This window comes from Strongylocentrotus purpuratus, unplaced genomic scaffold (assembly GCF_000002235.5).
Source record: "Strongylocentrotus purpuratus isolate Spur 01 unplaced genomic scaffold, Spur_5.0 spur5_scaffold_15, whole genome shotgun sequence".
Lineage (NCBI taxonomy): Eukaryota > Metazoa > Echinodermata > Echinoidea > Camarodonta > Strongylocentrotidae > Strongylocentrotus > Strongylocentrotus purpuratus.
In genome coordinates, this window is record NW_022145600.1 from 19,366,487 (window position 1) to 19,380,257 (window position 13,771).

A 13,771-nucleotide genomic window follows, 5' to 3' on the forward strand; every position below is an offset into this window, starting at 1 on the left:
GCCTTGCCTCCCTGGCTGTTGCCTCCCCCCAATAAAACAAAATAAGAGAGAAGGAAGGAAGGAAATGGAAAGAAAAAAGGAAAAGAGGAGATAAAGGGAAGGAAAATTGAGGAAGAAGTAAAGAAAAGAAGGGGGATATCATGCAGTTGCAATTTTCCCGCCAACAAGTTGCGGATGGGGTGGGGCAAAAGGCCTTTGCCTCCCCCCGCCCCCACTAAAAAAAAGAGAGAGAAGGAAGGAAAAGGAAAAAAGGAGAGCTAAAAGGGACCAAAAAAGAGGAAGAAGAAAAAAAAAGGGTGAAAAGAATTTCGATGCGGTGTTCGAGTAGAATTCTGTGAGATGATGATATACTTTCTCGTAGCTTGATGCAACGAAGTGTCTCTATCCAGATATCTGTTGATAGTATTATAGAATATAGAAGCCTGATAGTGACCTTCTACTCGTAACTGACAAGTCACCGCATTAAACTTAAATTGCAAAACACGATGGTGGATGAAACTTTCTAATATTCGAAGATATGTGACCTTCAGACCATATTGTTTCATTATTTTTTATTCAATCAATCAACGTCAAAGAATTGATTTATCATCGCTCTTCAATTTATTATTTCACCTTTTAATGTACTTTCATTCTTATGCATCACGAAAGAACACTGAATTGGATTCTTCAATGATTGTTTTGATCAATTTCCTCCCCTTTCCTTCTCCCTGTTTAGTACTGATAAAATTTTCAATTTTTCTTAATCAAGGCAAAATATTATTTTCATATTTTCTTTATGCAAGACAGGGAGAGAGAGAGAGAGAGAGAGAGAATATGTTAAATGAGAATTATCGAGTACAACTATGAATTGCATCCTTTTCAATATTATTCAATTCGCTGAAAATCTTTATTTTATAATTCAACGGGGGCGATTTTTAATTTTGCAAGCGCCCCCGTGGACAACCTGATGGGGCGATTATGGAGCTCACGGGGGTGAATCGCCCATCGCCCCCGTGTATTTTGAGCATATATATATATATATATATATATATATAAATGAGCGACAGGCAGAGAGACAGGCAGATGTAGATAGACTAGGACATTTTGCATCAGTTGCAATTCAAAAATGGCAACATTTATGTATAAAAGAAATTAACAAATGAGTGAGAAAGAAAGGGGAGTCAAGAAATATCCATGGAAAAAGAATACTATGACAAGTAAAATAAACCCCTCAATTTTTTTTGGAAACTCAAATTTGATTGATTATAATCTCTCTTGTCATTAGATAAGTATCACTTTGATTAGTATCATTGGAAAGTATGATTATTCTTCTTTATACATGGATAGACTATGCGAAAGAGAACGGTGTAGTTTACAACTATGTTTTTTATCATGTACTATGTACACTGTCGCTCATAAAGGTGGAATATTTTTGTTTTACCCCAATTTACGGAATTATTTTAAAAATAATAGATCAAGATTATAGATAAAGATTATAGTTTACATTATTACATTTTATTGAACACTAATTAGCCAATGTGTGTTATGCGTGACTGCTGAAGCATGTGTATGCTACTATGCTTATCAACTAGGGGACCTACGCCCTTAAGTCATAAATGACAGTAATGAGGATTAATGCCCCACAAAAGGGCACTAATATAGCACATCGACACGGTTTTGATCCTGGGGCCTCACAGTTACGAGGCCATTGCTTTGTCACTGAACCATGGCTGTACGCAGCGGGGGCTAGGGTAGGGGGTAGTTTCCATAAATATAAAAAAAACAGAAAATGCAATACATTTTCAATAATTTATTGCATTTTACCCCGGTTCCAAACATAAACAAATCTTCTGTGTGCCCATGCCTTGAGCCATAATGCATGGCCGTCCAGAGGATTTTTTTATTTTGGGGACCAGGGTAAAATGCAATAAATTATTGAAAATTTATTGCATTTTCTGTTTTTTTATTTTATTTATGGAAACTGCCCCCTACCCTAGCCCCCACTGCGTTCAGCCATGGTTCAGTGACAAAGCAATGGCCTCGTACCTGTGAGACCCCATGATCAAAACCGTGTCGATGTGCTATATTAGTGCCCTTTTGTGTGGCATTAATCCTCATTACTGTCATTTATGACTTAAGGGCGTAGGTCCCCTAGTTGATAAGCATAGTAGCATACACATGCTTCAGCAGTCACGCAAAACACACATTGGCTAATTAGTATTCAATAAAATTTAATAATGTATACTATAATCTTGATCTTTTATTTTTTAATTATTTTTAAAATAATTCCGTAAATTGGGGTAAAACACAAATATTCCACCTTTATGAGCGACAGTGTACATAATAAGAAAAGACTGAGATTCACCAATTTCATTTGACGAAAAAGGCATTAATCCCTATGAACGATAAAGTATCCTTTCACGATAAGGCAAAAGACCTCATGAATTAACACTTTTCCAAACACGTTCTTTTACCGAGCAATATGATTCAGTTTGCCTTGAATATCGTATTAAAAGAGTATCAACCGCAGTCCGCCCTTCACATTTCAATTCTGAAGCGAACGAATAGCCAAGGACGCGCTATCATGAAACAGACTCTGACTTTAGATGTCGTGTCGAAAGTTGAAAGTGTCCTTATTGTTTTCTCAAATCCCAAGCGACTGTTCGAAAGATTTATTTATTTGGTTTCTTTGATAAACAGCTACATATTAAGTGCATTCCAACTGCTCTCTATTTCCTTCTGAAAAAGAGTACTAAGCAAAGAGTAATAATACATTATTTTATTTTGTATGTGCTATGAAAACACAGTTTTCACTAAACATGCTCGACACGACTTCGAACATGATGCTTAGGTCACGTTTTAAATCAATTCTAGATAACATATTTTGCTTCATATTTATCCAGTAATTACTTTAAAGTCACTGTTAAAATTACAGATCTTAGATTTCCATTCATGTCAGCTAATTGTGTTAAAAAGTAATAAAAAAATAAAAAAACTAGAGCATTTACTCTTGGCCATCAAATGTTTATAAGTAGGCCTACATGGCAAAGTAATTGCCATGGAAACTTGAGTTTATCTACTGACGATATGAACACATTAAAATTCGAATGAAGCAACAGAGACAGCCAACGACAATTTTGAAACTATGGCCGGTGAAATCTTTAATTCGCTTATAGTAAGACAATTATTGTGTCCAGATCTAATTATTCAAATTTGTGTAGGTCGGCATTACAAGCATTGATGATACAAGCTCTTATCAATAAACCGAAATATCATGCATGCCAGGTGAACCTTGTATAGTGAGCTGGAGTGACCACAAGCGCGTACGCAGAGGGGGGGGGGTTGGGGGTTGAACCCCCCCCCCTTTAATTTTGTTTATGTGTGTGTTTTTAAGGACCCCCCCCCCTTTGTAATTTTTTTTAAAATAAAATAAAAAAATTAAAACAAATATTTAAAAAAATTGTGGTAATGGATGACCCCAAAAAGGTGTCCTCCCCCCCCCCCCCCCACCCCCAACAAAACGAAATATCGATCGGCCAGATTTTCAAATTTTGGGACACAAAAAAAAACTGTGCTCTCACCCAGTATTTTCCTTCTCATGACTCCATACTACAGAACTAGTACTACCATCTGTTTTATTAAAAAAAATCATGAAATCATGAATTGTTTAGCCTTAATTTGGCCATTTCCCTCATGTCATCAATATGGTACGAAGATAATGATAAAACTATGTTTACACACGGAAGCCTAATCAGCATCAATGCTGTTCTTCCTGAGGGCCCAGCAGTAATTATTACCCCAGTCACGTGCCCATTTACACCTTGGTTAAGAGTGGCACATGTGGAGGAATGTCTCGTGAAAGTTCGTTAGGGCCGTGCTGGGATTCGAACCCTCAATCCTTAGACGAAGAGTCTAATGAATGAACCCTATACCACGACACGTCCTATATAGTGACACTTCGGAGAAAAGGAAATTCGTTTACTCTCTTCTCTTTCGTATCTAATTACTTTTTGCAAATTGAGTTTGGCAGCGAAGTAAAGTTAACGTGTAAACAAACTACGACCTACGGTATTTACACCAACTGATTAGGTCAATGTTTTCAGAAATGGTGATTTTTGAAAATTTGTTTCTAATGTTTGTTTTTGTAGTGCTTGCCTACATTAAAATACTGGTTGATACGCCCGAGTCGGGAGGAGAGACAACCGAAGATAAATGTTTTGATCAGTTATTCGAAATTGATGTGTATAAGACTGTAATTCCACAGTGGAAGACTGGTTCATACATTTACTTGAAGATTTTAGATAGATAATAAATACATATTGTTATATCACGAACGAAATGGTCAAAATAAGATTAAATAAATTATAATTTACTTAGCGATCACGTTTAGGATCGTGAGAGAGAATAACATTGACCCAAAGAAGGATAATTTCTCTCGTTATCAATACTCCATGAACACAATAGATTTAGATTTTAAATCTAAATTAGTGTATTTTTTTTTCGGACAATGTGCTGATGGTCTTAGCAGTCCAGTTCCTCACGTTTATCGTGTTAGCTTTATTAAGGAAATCCTCAAAGAATTCTTCCATCTCTTCTTTGATTTCTTTTCTTAATTTGCTTCGTTTCCCATCCCGATTTTATTGAATGCAATGGCTCTTATGAGGAGTTCTGCACAAAGCATGGCTCGAAATTAATGGCAGCATTGTTTACCATTATGATTATGACTTAAGCCTCGGTCACAAATGCCATTGTGAACTTCTACGAACGCCGTACGAACGATTTACAGACAATGGAAATTCGGGAAGACAATGGAAAAACAGGAAGATTCGTACGAAATTGTCGTTCGTACGAACCTTTGTGACCGTAGCATAAGAGAGCGGGGTTGTATCTGCATACTGGCTAGCAATTCCTACACTCTCCTCAGCTGCTCAGACTAGATTGTGTAGGTACGCATGATATGTTATGTCGAGTTGGACGAAAGGCGAACTGCGTTGGGCTGGGCTGATGACTCTAGAATTGAAACCTCATTTCACAATTACATTTTTAAATAAAGGATGATATATGATGCATATCCTGTTGTTTCTTTTATAATCTTTTTAGCACCGTCTTTGTCATGTTTCTTTGTCTCCTCCTTTTTCTCGCTACGTCCTCTACCTTTTTTCTCTTTTCTCTCTCTTGGGGCCGGCGTTGTTGTTGTTTTTTTGGGGGGCGACTGCCCCCGCCAGCCGCCCCCCTTGCTACGCGCCTGAGAAAGGGAGATGCCAGAATGATGACATTGACGATGATTTACAGTTTGGATAAAAATTATCAAACAATTTGTTTTAAGGTCATATTTATTACAATTTCAGAAAAAAGACCAGCATGTTGTTGACCATTGAATTTTATATGCATGCGGTGACTTGTCGGTAACGAGCAGATGGTCTGTCAAGGCAGGCTTCAATATTCTATAAATCTAGAAGCTATCTAGACAGTAATTCAACAGAAAGCTGGATAGAGACACTTCGTCGCATCAAGCTACGAGAAAGTATACATCATCTCACAGAATTCTACTCGAACACCGCATCGAAATCAGGTAGGCCCTACAGCCCTTACGTTATGCCTGTTGCACATGAGACGTCTTTCTGATTCCGTCAGTTTGTCATTGTATTATAATGATAACGATTATTTAGGAGCGCTAAAACAAACGTACCTTTCCGCCTACAAAGTAACAGAGTATCAAGTGAGAAACTTAAACTCATAATGGGTAAATCATACTTTATTACTGAGGGAAGGAGTAAGGGATCTTTTGAAAGTTGTAATACAGGTTAATTCTCTGATGGAGAGGGGGATATTGTTCCATATTTTCGAACGTAAAACGTTTTTCGGTATAGTTGAGTCTGGATTTGGGAATAATCTATAATATGATTTGAGTAAGGAAATCCATTGAAATCTAAAAACTTTTAGGGCGCTGCACGCCTCCGGTTGAAAAAATGCCACGTGTCATTCGTTATGACCGCAGATTGTTCTAAAGGCTGAGATTTTAAAATAAGTTGTTTGAAATATCGAAATGAAATATAAAACCCAAAATAGTTCATGAAAGAGGATGGCAACGGATATCAGTACTTGCGCTGTATAGCGAATGTGCACTCTTGAAATTGACATTGAGGATAATAAAAATGAGCAATACCTTCAGGAATGGTTCCGCGGTGAACATTTCTGTACTGGTCTATGGGATTTCGTCTCTGCAACTTTTCGAGGATAACTGAGATTTTATTAAAAAAGTACCGTTGCGTTTGATGGTGCCTTCATCTACGAAAGCTGTGATTGTTTGCGCTGTATCTTGTATTTGACCAATCTACTTTTTCGTTCGCGTTGATCTGATCATGTGAACCTTACAATTGTGAAAATTCCCAGTTGTGGAAATAAGTGAAATTACAAAGATATTTTGATTTTCTGGGAAAGAATAAGATTTTGCTACATCTGTAGTGACCAACCCTTACAAAAAATGTTCAATGGTATACCAATGGTATATACCATTCGGAAGTACCACTGAAAATACCATACAGATACCATTCACAAACACCATTTAAATACCATTCGGATACCATTGAGATTACGCTCGCAACGTACCATTGGGCACCATTCATCTACCAGTAAAATACCATTCAACTAATAATAATTTTTTGGACGCTCATTTGCATAATCACCTATGGTAGATGAATGGTACCATTTACACCATTGAAATTTCAACACCTCATATCGCTCACACAAAGCGGGCGGGCCCTTCCGCGAGTTAGTTTAAATTCAGTTGTTGAGCATAGGTCAGCATTTCTTAAGACATGTCTTTGCCTCTTGTGCAGCGGGCTTTTAGTTTACATTAAAGATAAACTTTAGTACTGGTAATGCGATTGCATTGTGAAAGAAAAGGTGTGGAAAGGATCAGAAACAGTTGATCATGTAGCATGTAAGTATTGGTGTACACTACAAGGTTCTAGAGTCATCAAAATCATAATAAATTTGACCGAGTCTTGGTAAAGTAACAAGATCTGTACACAGAAAGCTATATATGGGACAACACACATGGTGTCGGGGCTGGTACTACCTTGATTTCCTTGTCTTTCTATGCTCATTACTCAGCCAGTATACATTTTCTTCCAAAATTGTTTGGCACATGTCATTTATTTGTAATCTTGAACATTCAGTGTAAGTTTTGTTTGATTCTGTGAGAATTAATTTTCTTTTTTTACCAGAACTCAAGTTTATCTTTAATGAGGAGCTTTGCTTTGGCAACTCTGGGTGAGATGGCCCAGTGATTTCATAATCGGGAGGTCCCGGTTCGTAACACTAAAGGGCGCTAGGTGTCATTAATATACAAATAAAACACAGCAGTGAGGGCATTAGTAAGAATAGCCGAGGGCGTTTGGACTGTTTTGAAGGTACCGCGTGTGGGTAATTACACTGATACCCGAACAAAATGATGTGTATTATTTTGTTTTATAAGATTATGTGTTTTTTTAAATTATAAAATGATGTTTTATAGCATGATTTTGATAATGACCGGTCATTACCATTGGATAAACCTAATTACGCGTTGGGCAAAATAAATTCCTGGTCACGTGTACGCTTTCAACCAATCATTTGATTAGGATCCACGTCATCATCTTAGTATCCTTATTATAATCATACTGACTTATTACACTGACTCATTACTGACTTACATCTACCTTCCTACAGTTTTCATCACTGAAAGTTTGAAACACAAATTGGCAACACTGTAACGTATCTTGCAACCCACTCTCCAATTTGGTTAGACCAGCTTGTGGTCGTTTTAATCTGTCACCCTTTCGCGACAGTGCGTGCGCGCGCACTGATATCCGTACTCCCCACGAATTCACCTTCCCCGAAAAAATTCTCAGGCTTTGTGTACGTACGTGCTTAATTTTTGCTCAAACTTTCACTGACCCGTTCCTCTCATCTTTCTGCTTTTATCAAAACCAACTAAATATCAGGGTGGACTACCCCTTTCAATGAGTCGAGTAAAATGTTACAGATAGGAGGTAAACAAAAAACATACCAACCAGGCGCGTACGCAGGGGGAGGGAGGGGTGTTTTGGGGGTTAAACCCACCCCCCTTCAATTTTAATTTTTAATTTTCAAATTTCGGGGTGCCAAAAAAAAGCTCACACTACCCCCCCCCCCCCCAAAAAAAAAAAAAAATAATAATAAATAAAAATAAAATAAATAAATAAAAAAAATCGTTTTTGAACAGGGCATTCAAAACAGTTTCAGTTCTTGATTAAATGTAGACATTAGGGAAACTTTTCGATTTGCACGTCGACATAGTGGACTGCTACGTTGACGTCCTTTTAAGGCAATGGCAGTGCCTTAAAAAGACGTTACACATAGCAGTCCACTTTGTCGACGTGCAAATCGAAAAGTTCCTCTTCTAAAGCCTTCCGCCTTGCATTCATCAGAGCAAATCGCAATTCCCGTGCGTTCTGGCAGCCTGTCGTCTCGAAGCCCGTTATTTCTGGCGCAATTAGTTCATTCAGTTTACGTTATAACTTTATATTGTTTGATTTCGGCTTTCTGTTCATTCTTGATGAGTGGTAAAAGGTAAGTTTCAGTACGTCACTATTCTATGCTAATATTCTGAATTGCGTTGCAATTTCACCGTAGCTTTGAACCTGATTAAAATATATTTCATGTTTATTCTATTTTCCTTAGACTTTGAAAATGGCATCAAAACCATGACTGCTCTTTACTTTCTGATTGCCTTGGCCGTGGCAGCAAGTATTTTAGTCCAGGAAGGTGAAATCGACAATTCGAATGCGTTGAATGAAGAGGAAAATCAGAAACTCAGTAAGCAATTCATTTATAATTTTGTCAACCAACTAAACGAATACGATTACAAAATAACCGACCAAATTCCAATAGTCGTAAATATGCTTGTGCGGTCACTTTTTGAAATTTGCCAACATGGCAATGATGTTTCGACACAATCCGACCAGATTTAAGGAAATTTTGCACGTTTAGAAAGATACTTTCTACCACCAGGGGCGTCGCTAGACCTTTTTCAGTGGGGGGGGTGTAGAGGCCAACGATTACCGACAAAACTAGCCACCAATTACCGACAAAATTAAATTTAACAAATTTTACAAATTTAACTCTATAAACCCGGAGCCGGTGGCTAAATTGTTTTTCCTATGAACTATAGTTAATACTTGCGTATGCGCAAATGGTCATTTTCCTTGACGACAAAATATACGAATTATTTCGTCAACTTAGTCAACATCATAGCTATATATTTTAATGTAGGCGCGTAGCTCGGATCTTATTCTTTTTTTAAGCTTTGACATTTCCTTAAATTAATTGAGAAAACAGACGATTCGTTGTACCGTTCTTGACTCTCAATCCTTGTCTGAATTCAGTTTCCCCTCCTCCTACTTTTAATTATTATAGAAAGAAGACGATAAACTGTACCGTTCGCAACTCTTAACCCTAATATAAATTGTCTGAATTCAGTTCCCCCCCCCCCCAACCCGCGTTTTCCAAGATTATTTGAGAATGAAGATTATTCGTTGTACAGTTTTCGACTCTAAAGCCCTAATTTTCTGACTACAATTTCTCGCGCGAAGCGCGGAAGCTTTGACATTTCCTTAAATTATTAGAGCAAGCAGACGATTCGTGTTACTATTCTCGACTCTTAATCCTTGTCTGAATTCAGTTTCCCCCCTCCGCGCAAAGCGCGGAAGCTTTGGCGTTTCATCAAAATATTAGAGAAAGGAAGGTGATTCTTTGCACCGTTCTTGACTCTTAATCCTTGTTTGAATTCAGTTTCCCCGAAAATTTTAAACCTCTGATTTCTTTAGCTGATATTATAGGAAAGTGAAACTTCGAGAAAATACAAATATTGCAGTTGTAGTCACTCTCGAAGTCGTCACAGCGGATTGCGGATAAAAAATTCACATGTCTTAGGGAGAAAAAAAACTTGTCGGCTATATTTTACCGACAAAATCCTGACAAGTGGGCACCCCCCCCCCCCCCCCCTTGGAGACACCCCTGTCTACCACTTGTTATCCTTGTCGATGATATTTCGTGATAACTTTAGTTCCCAACCAAATTTTGTTTTTTATTCGATTTTATTTATTGATTTATTATTGTTTCGATCACTTTTTGTCTTTTATTTTTGTATTGCAGAATCTAGTCGCCCCCATGGTAGGGCACCGAGACAAAAATAGTTTTGTGTTGACAACAGGTTAGTCAATTCACTGGAAAATTTGATCGTTTGATATAATGCATTGAAGAGTTCATTCTTGTACCTGTGCTTCATATGTAGAGAAAAACATGCAAAGGAAACCATTGTATACATTAATAGAAATCAATGATCTAAACAGTATGTTCCGATTGCAAATTGTCAAATTTTTAATCAGCTGCTTTATTCTCTGACACATTGTGCAGAAAACGGTCTCATTAAATGGAATGACGTAATAATTCCTTCTCGGATTATTTACTTTTGTTCATGTCGTGAGAGGGGTATCTATGACAAATAGGAGGGGAGAGAGAGAAAGAGAAAGAGAGGGGGAGATAGACAGGGAGCAGACATATCAGAGAGGTAGAGAGAGAGAGAGACAGAGAGAGAGAGAGAGAGAGAGAGGAAAGAGGGAGCGAGGATAGACATGGAGCAGGCATTAACAGAGAGAGAGAGTGGAGCAAGCCTGTATAGAAAAGGATACGAGAGAGAGAGAAAAAAAAACAGAGAGAGGGAGGGAGAGAGAGAGAAACAGATGAGGCAGGGAGATCTATAGTATGTTCAGTTAAATACAAACATCTTCAGAAACTAAATTGATACCCGTATATTATTACGTTATGTTGATGATGATAATGATAATAGTTCCTTTGACCTGTTGGTTCAAGGACGTAACCATTAAAAGAAATAAAACTGTTGGTATTGTTAAGCAGACATGATTAATTTTTAAAAAATGGCTCAGTGAGAGAGAGAGAGAGAGAGAGAAGTTAAAATTGTTTGTCTTTCTTCCAACATGAATGTTATACAATTTGTTTCTTTGTTTTATTTCCGAAAATCATCATAAAAATCAATAACACAATGTAACAAAATCAAAGACATAAACAATAATAGAATGATAAAAAGGTTGAATATCCATTTCAGAGCCATTAACCTAATGGCTCTGTTCTTCCATGCAGGCCCGTAGCCACGGGGGGGGGGGGCACGTGCCCCCAAAATGTCCAAGATCGGTTAAACTTTTTAGACCCCTCCCCAGGACGTCGATCAGTTACATGAATGTACCCCCCCCCCCCCCCCTCCCCCCAAACATCAAACTCTGGCTACGGCCCTGCTTCCATGGAGTCCAATTTAACAAATTATTAACATGTAGAGTATATAAAAGGAACAATTATAAAAGTGTTGAGACTAAACTTTGTCCAAAACCGTGCGCTCGCCATAGTCTTACAGTTAGGCCTACAGTTCAAACATGCTGTTATGCATTACGGGCAAATTAGTACTTATAGTATAGATGTAGTCAGGGGCGTACGCAGGGGGGGGGGGGGGGTTTGGGGGTTCAAACCCCCCCCCCTTTGGTATTTTTTTTGTGTGTAAACCCCCCTAAAAAAAACCTAACCCCCCCCCCCCCCCCCCTTTGGATTTTTTTTTTTTTTTTTTTTTTTTAATTAGTATTTAAAAAAAAATTAAAAAAAAAAAAATATATGCCCACGGCTAACCTAAAAAAGGTGACCAACGAAGAAAAATGTCAAATTTTCAAATTTCGAGACCAAAAAAAAAAAGTGTCCGCTTACCCCCCCCCCCCCCCCCCCCCCCCCCCCCCCCCCCCACTGAGCGACTTTTCGGCCGGCGCGATTTTAAATTTTTCGGGAGCAAAATATTTTGGGCCCGATTTTAAACCCCCCCCCCCCCTTGAAAAAATCCTGCGTACGCCCCTGGATGTAGTAATTGTTTACGTATAAAAACATAATAACAATGAGATACGGTGGATTGCCCACATTCATTCAGCTTACACGACATGGGAAAGCTGGTCTTCCGTGGGGTCCGGAACAAGTACGAAAACAAAACAAAACATATATCTAACTAGACATATAATACTTGTTTGGAACAAGTATAGGTGGGCTGGTCAACTAAAATTTGACACAAAATACAGCAAAAATAAAAGCGAGATACTGCTAAAAAACAATGTCATGTAGATTAATGATGTGAACGAAATTCACCTTCCATAGGCATAACACGCAACTTAAGAAATTTCTGATATGTGCCCTTTAATCGTATTTGTCACTATGATGACGTGATCAAAATGAAAAATGGTGATGACTGAGCTTGTAGAGAATTGTCTTAGTTACAACATATCGGAATTTGGAAGAAAATCGATCAATATTTACAGAGATACAATCAATTTCCCATAAATATACTGACGTCATAATATGCAAATTGAAATTTTGAGTTCCAAGGCCATTATGATGATGTCACGATACACTTAATGGCCAAATGAGACATGGAGTCATATTTCCGACTCATACTCTATCTAACTATGAAAAAAATTGAAGGTCACGGTTCATTCCAAAGAGCTATAATGGATTTTGTATAGGCATGTTTTTGCCCATATATGCTATGTATTAAAAGAGCTCGCGCGCACGGATATTTATCTTGAATTGACGCTCATCTCATAGTTGTTATTAATGTTCATAAAGAGATGAACATGGTATTAAATTGTTCGAAAAAATATAAGAAATATCATGAAAGAAAAAAAATGGCGATTCTATGTTGTGTAATGGTGTAACGCGCGAATGCGTGTGCGCGATTTTTTATAAAATGCTTAAAATGACCTGAAACGTATGCAAAATAAATTTGAGACGATTTTGAGCATTAAAAAAATTTGCGCGCGCACCGACGCGCGGACGTAAGCGCACGCGCACGTTTTTTGACCTTAAATTGACCAGACTGATATTGACCTTGATCATGATAAATATGAATGAGAAATGAATTTTGGTTATGAAGATATGATCATGAGTTAATTTTCACAAAATGGCGCCTAGATGACGTCATCAGTCAAGGTCAGGGTTGAAAACTGTGCTTTGTTCATATGCCTATACATATGTGTGCCAAATTTCAAGGCATTTGATCCAGCCATTTTCAAGTTATCTTGTTAACAAAAAAGTGCGTAGAATTAAGAGAAATAAACTAGATTTGTAATACTTGTTTGGAACAAGTATAGGTGGGCTGATCCAACAAAAAATTGAGACAAAATGAAGGGTACATTTGGAAAAGCTTTTTGTCTCAGCTACAACATACTCGAAGTTCAGCGTAAATGAAGCTAAAACGACGTAGATATTGCTCGCGAAAGACGGGAATGTAGAATCAAGTTTTGAGAAAAAGTCATGTCCCCTAGAGAATACACGCAAAATGTGAAAAATTGACATGCCTCCTTTAATCGCAAAAATACGCCATGATGCCTTTGTCAAAATGAAGGATAAAAATTATGTCTCAGCTAGAACATATCAAAATTTTGAAGAAAATCGATCAATTTTTACAAAGATACAATCAACTTTCCAAAAATATGCTGACGTCATAATATGCAAATTGAAATTTTGAGTTCGGAGGCCATTATGATGACGTCATGAGTTAATTGAGGGTCAAATGAGACATGAAATCATATCTCCAACTCATAATCTATTTAAATATGAAAGAAATTGGGGGGTATCTATCCATTCTGAAGAGTTACAATGAATTTTGTTTAGGCATGTTTTTGCACATGTATGTTATGTATTAAAAGAGCTCGCGCGCACG

The 13,771-nt window shown here is 37.6% G+C and overlaps 1 long non-coding RNA gene across 1 annotated transcript; it reads left to right on the forward strand.

Moving 5' to 3' along the window:
* The first annotated feature begins 8,408 nt into the window (after positions 1–8,408).
* On the forward strand, positions 8,409–10,449 carry LOC115924278. Its single transcript, XR_004064253.1, has 2 exons — positions 8,409–8,820; positions 10,159–10,449. It is a non-coding gene; the product is annotated as an uncharacterized LOC115924278 (long non-coding RNA).
* The last annotated feature ends 3,322 nt before the right edge of the window (positions 10,450–13,771 follow it).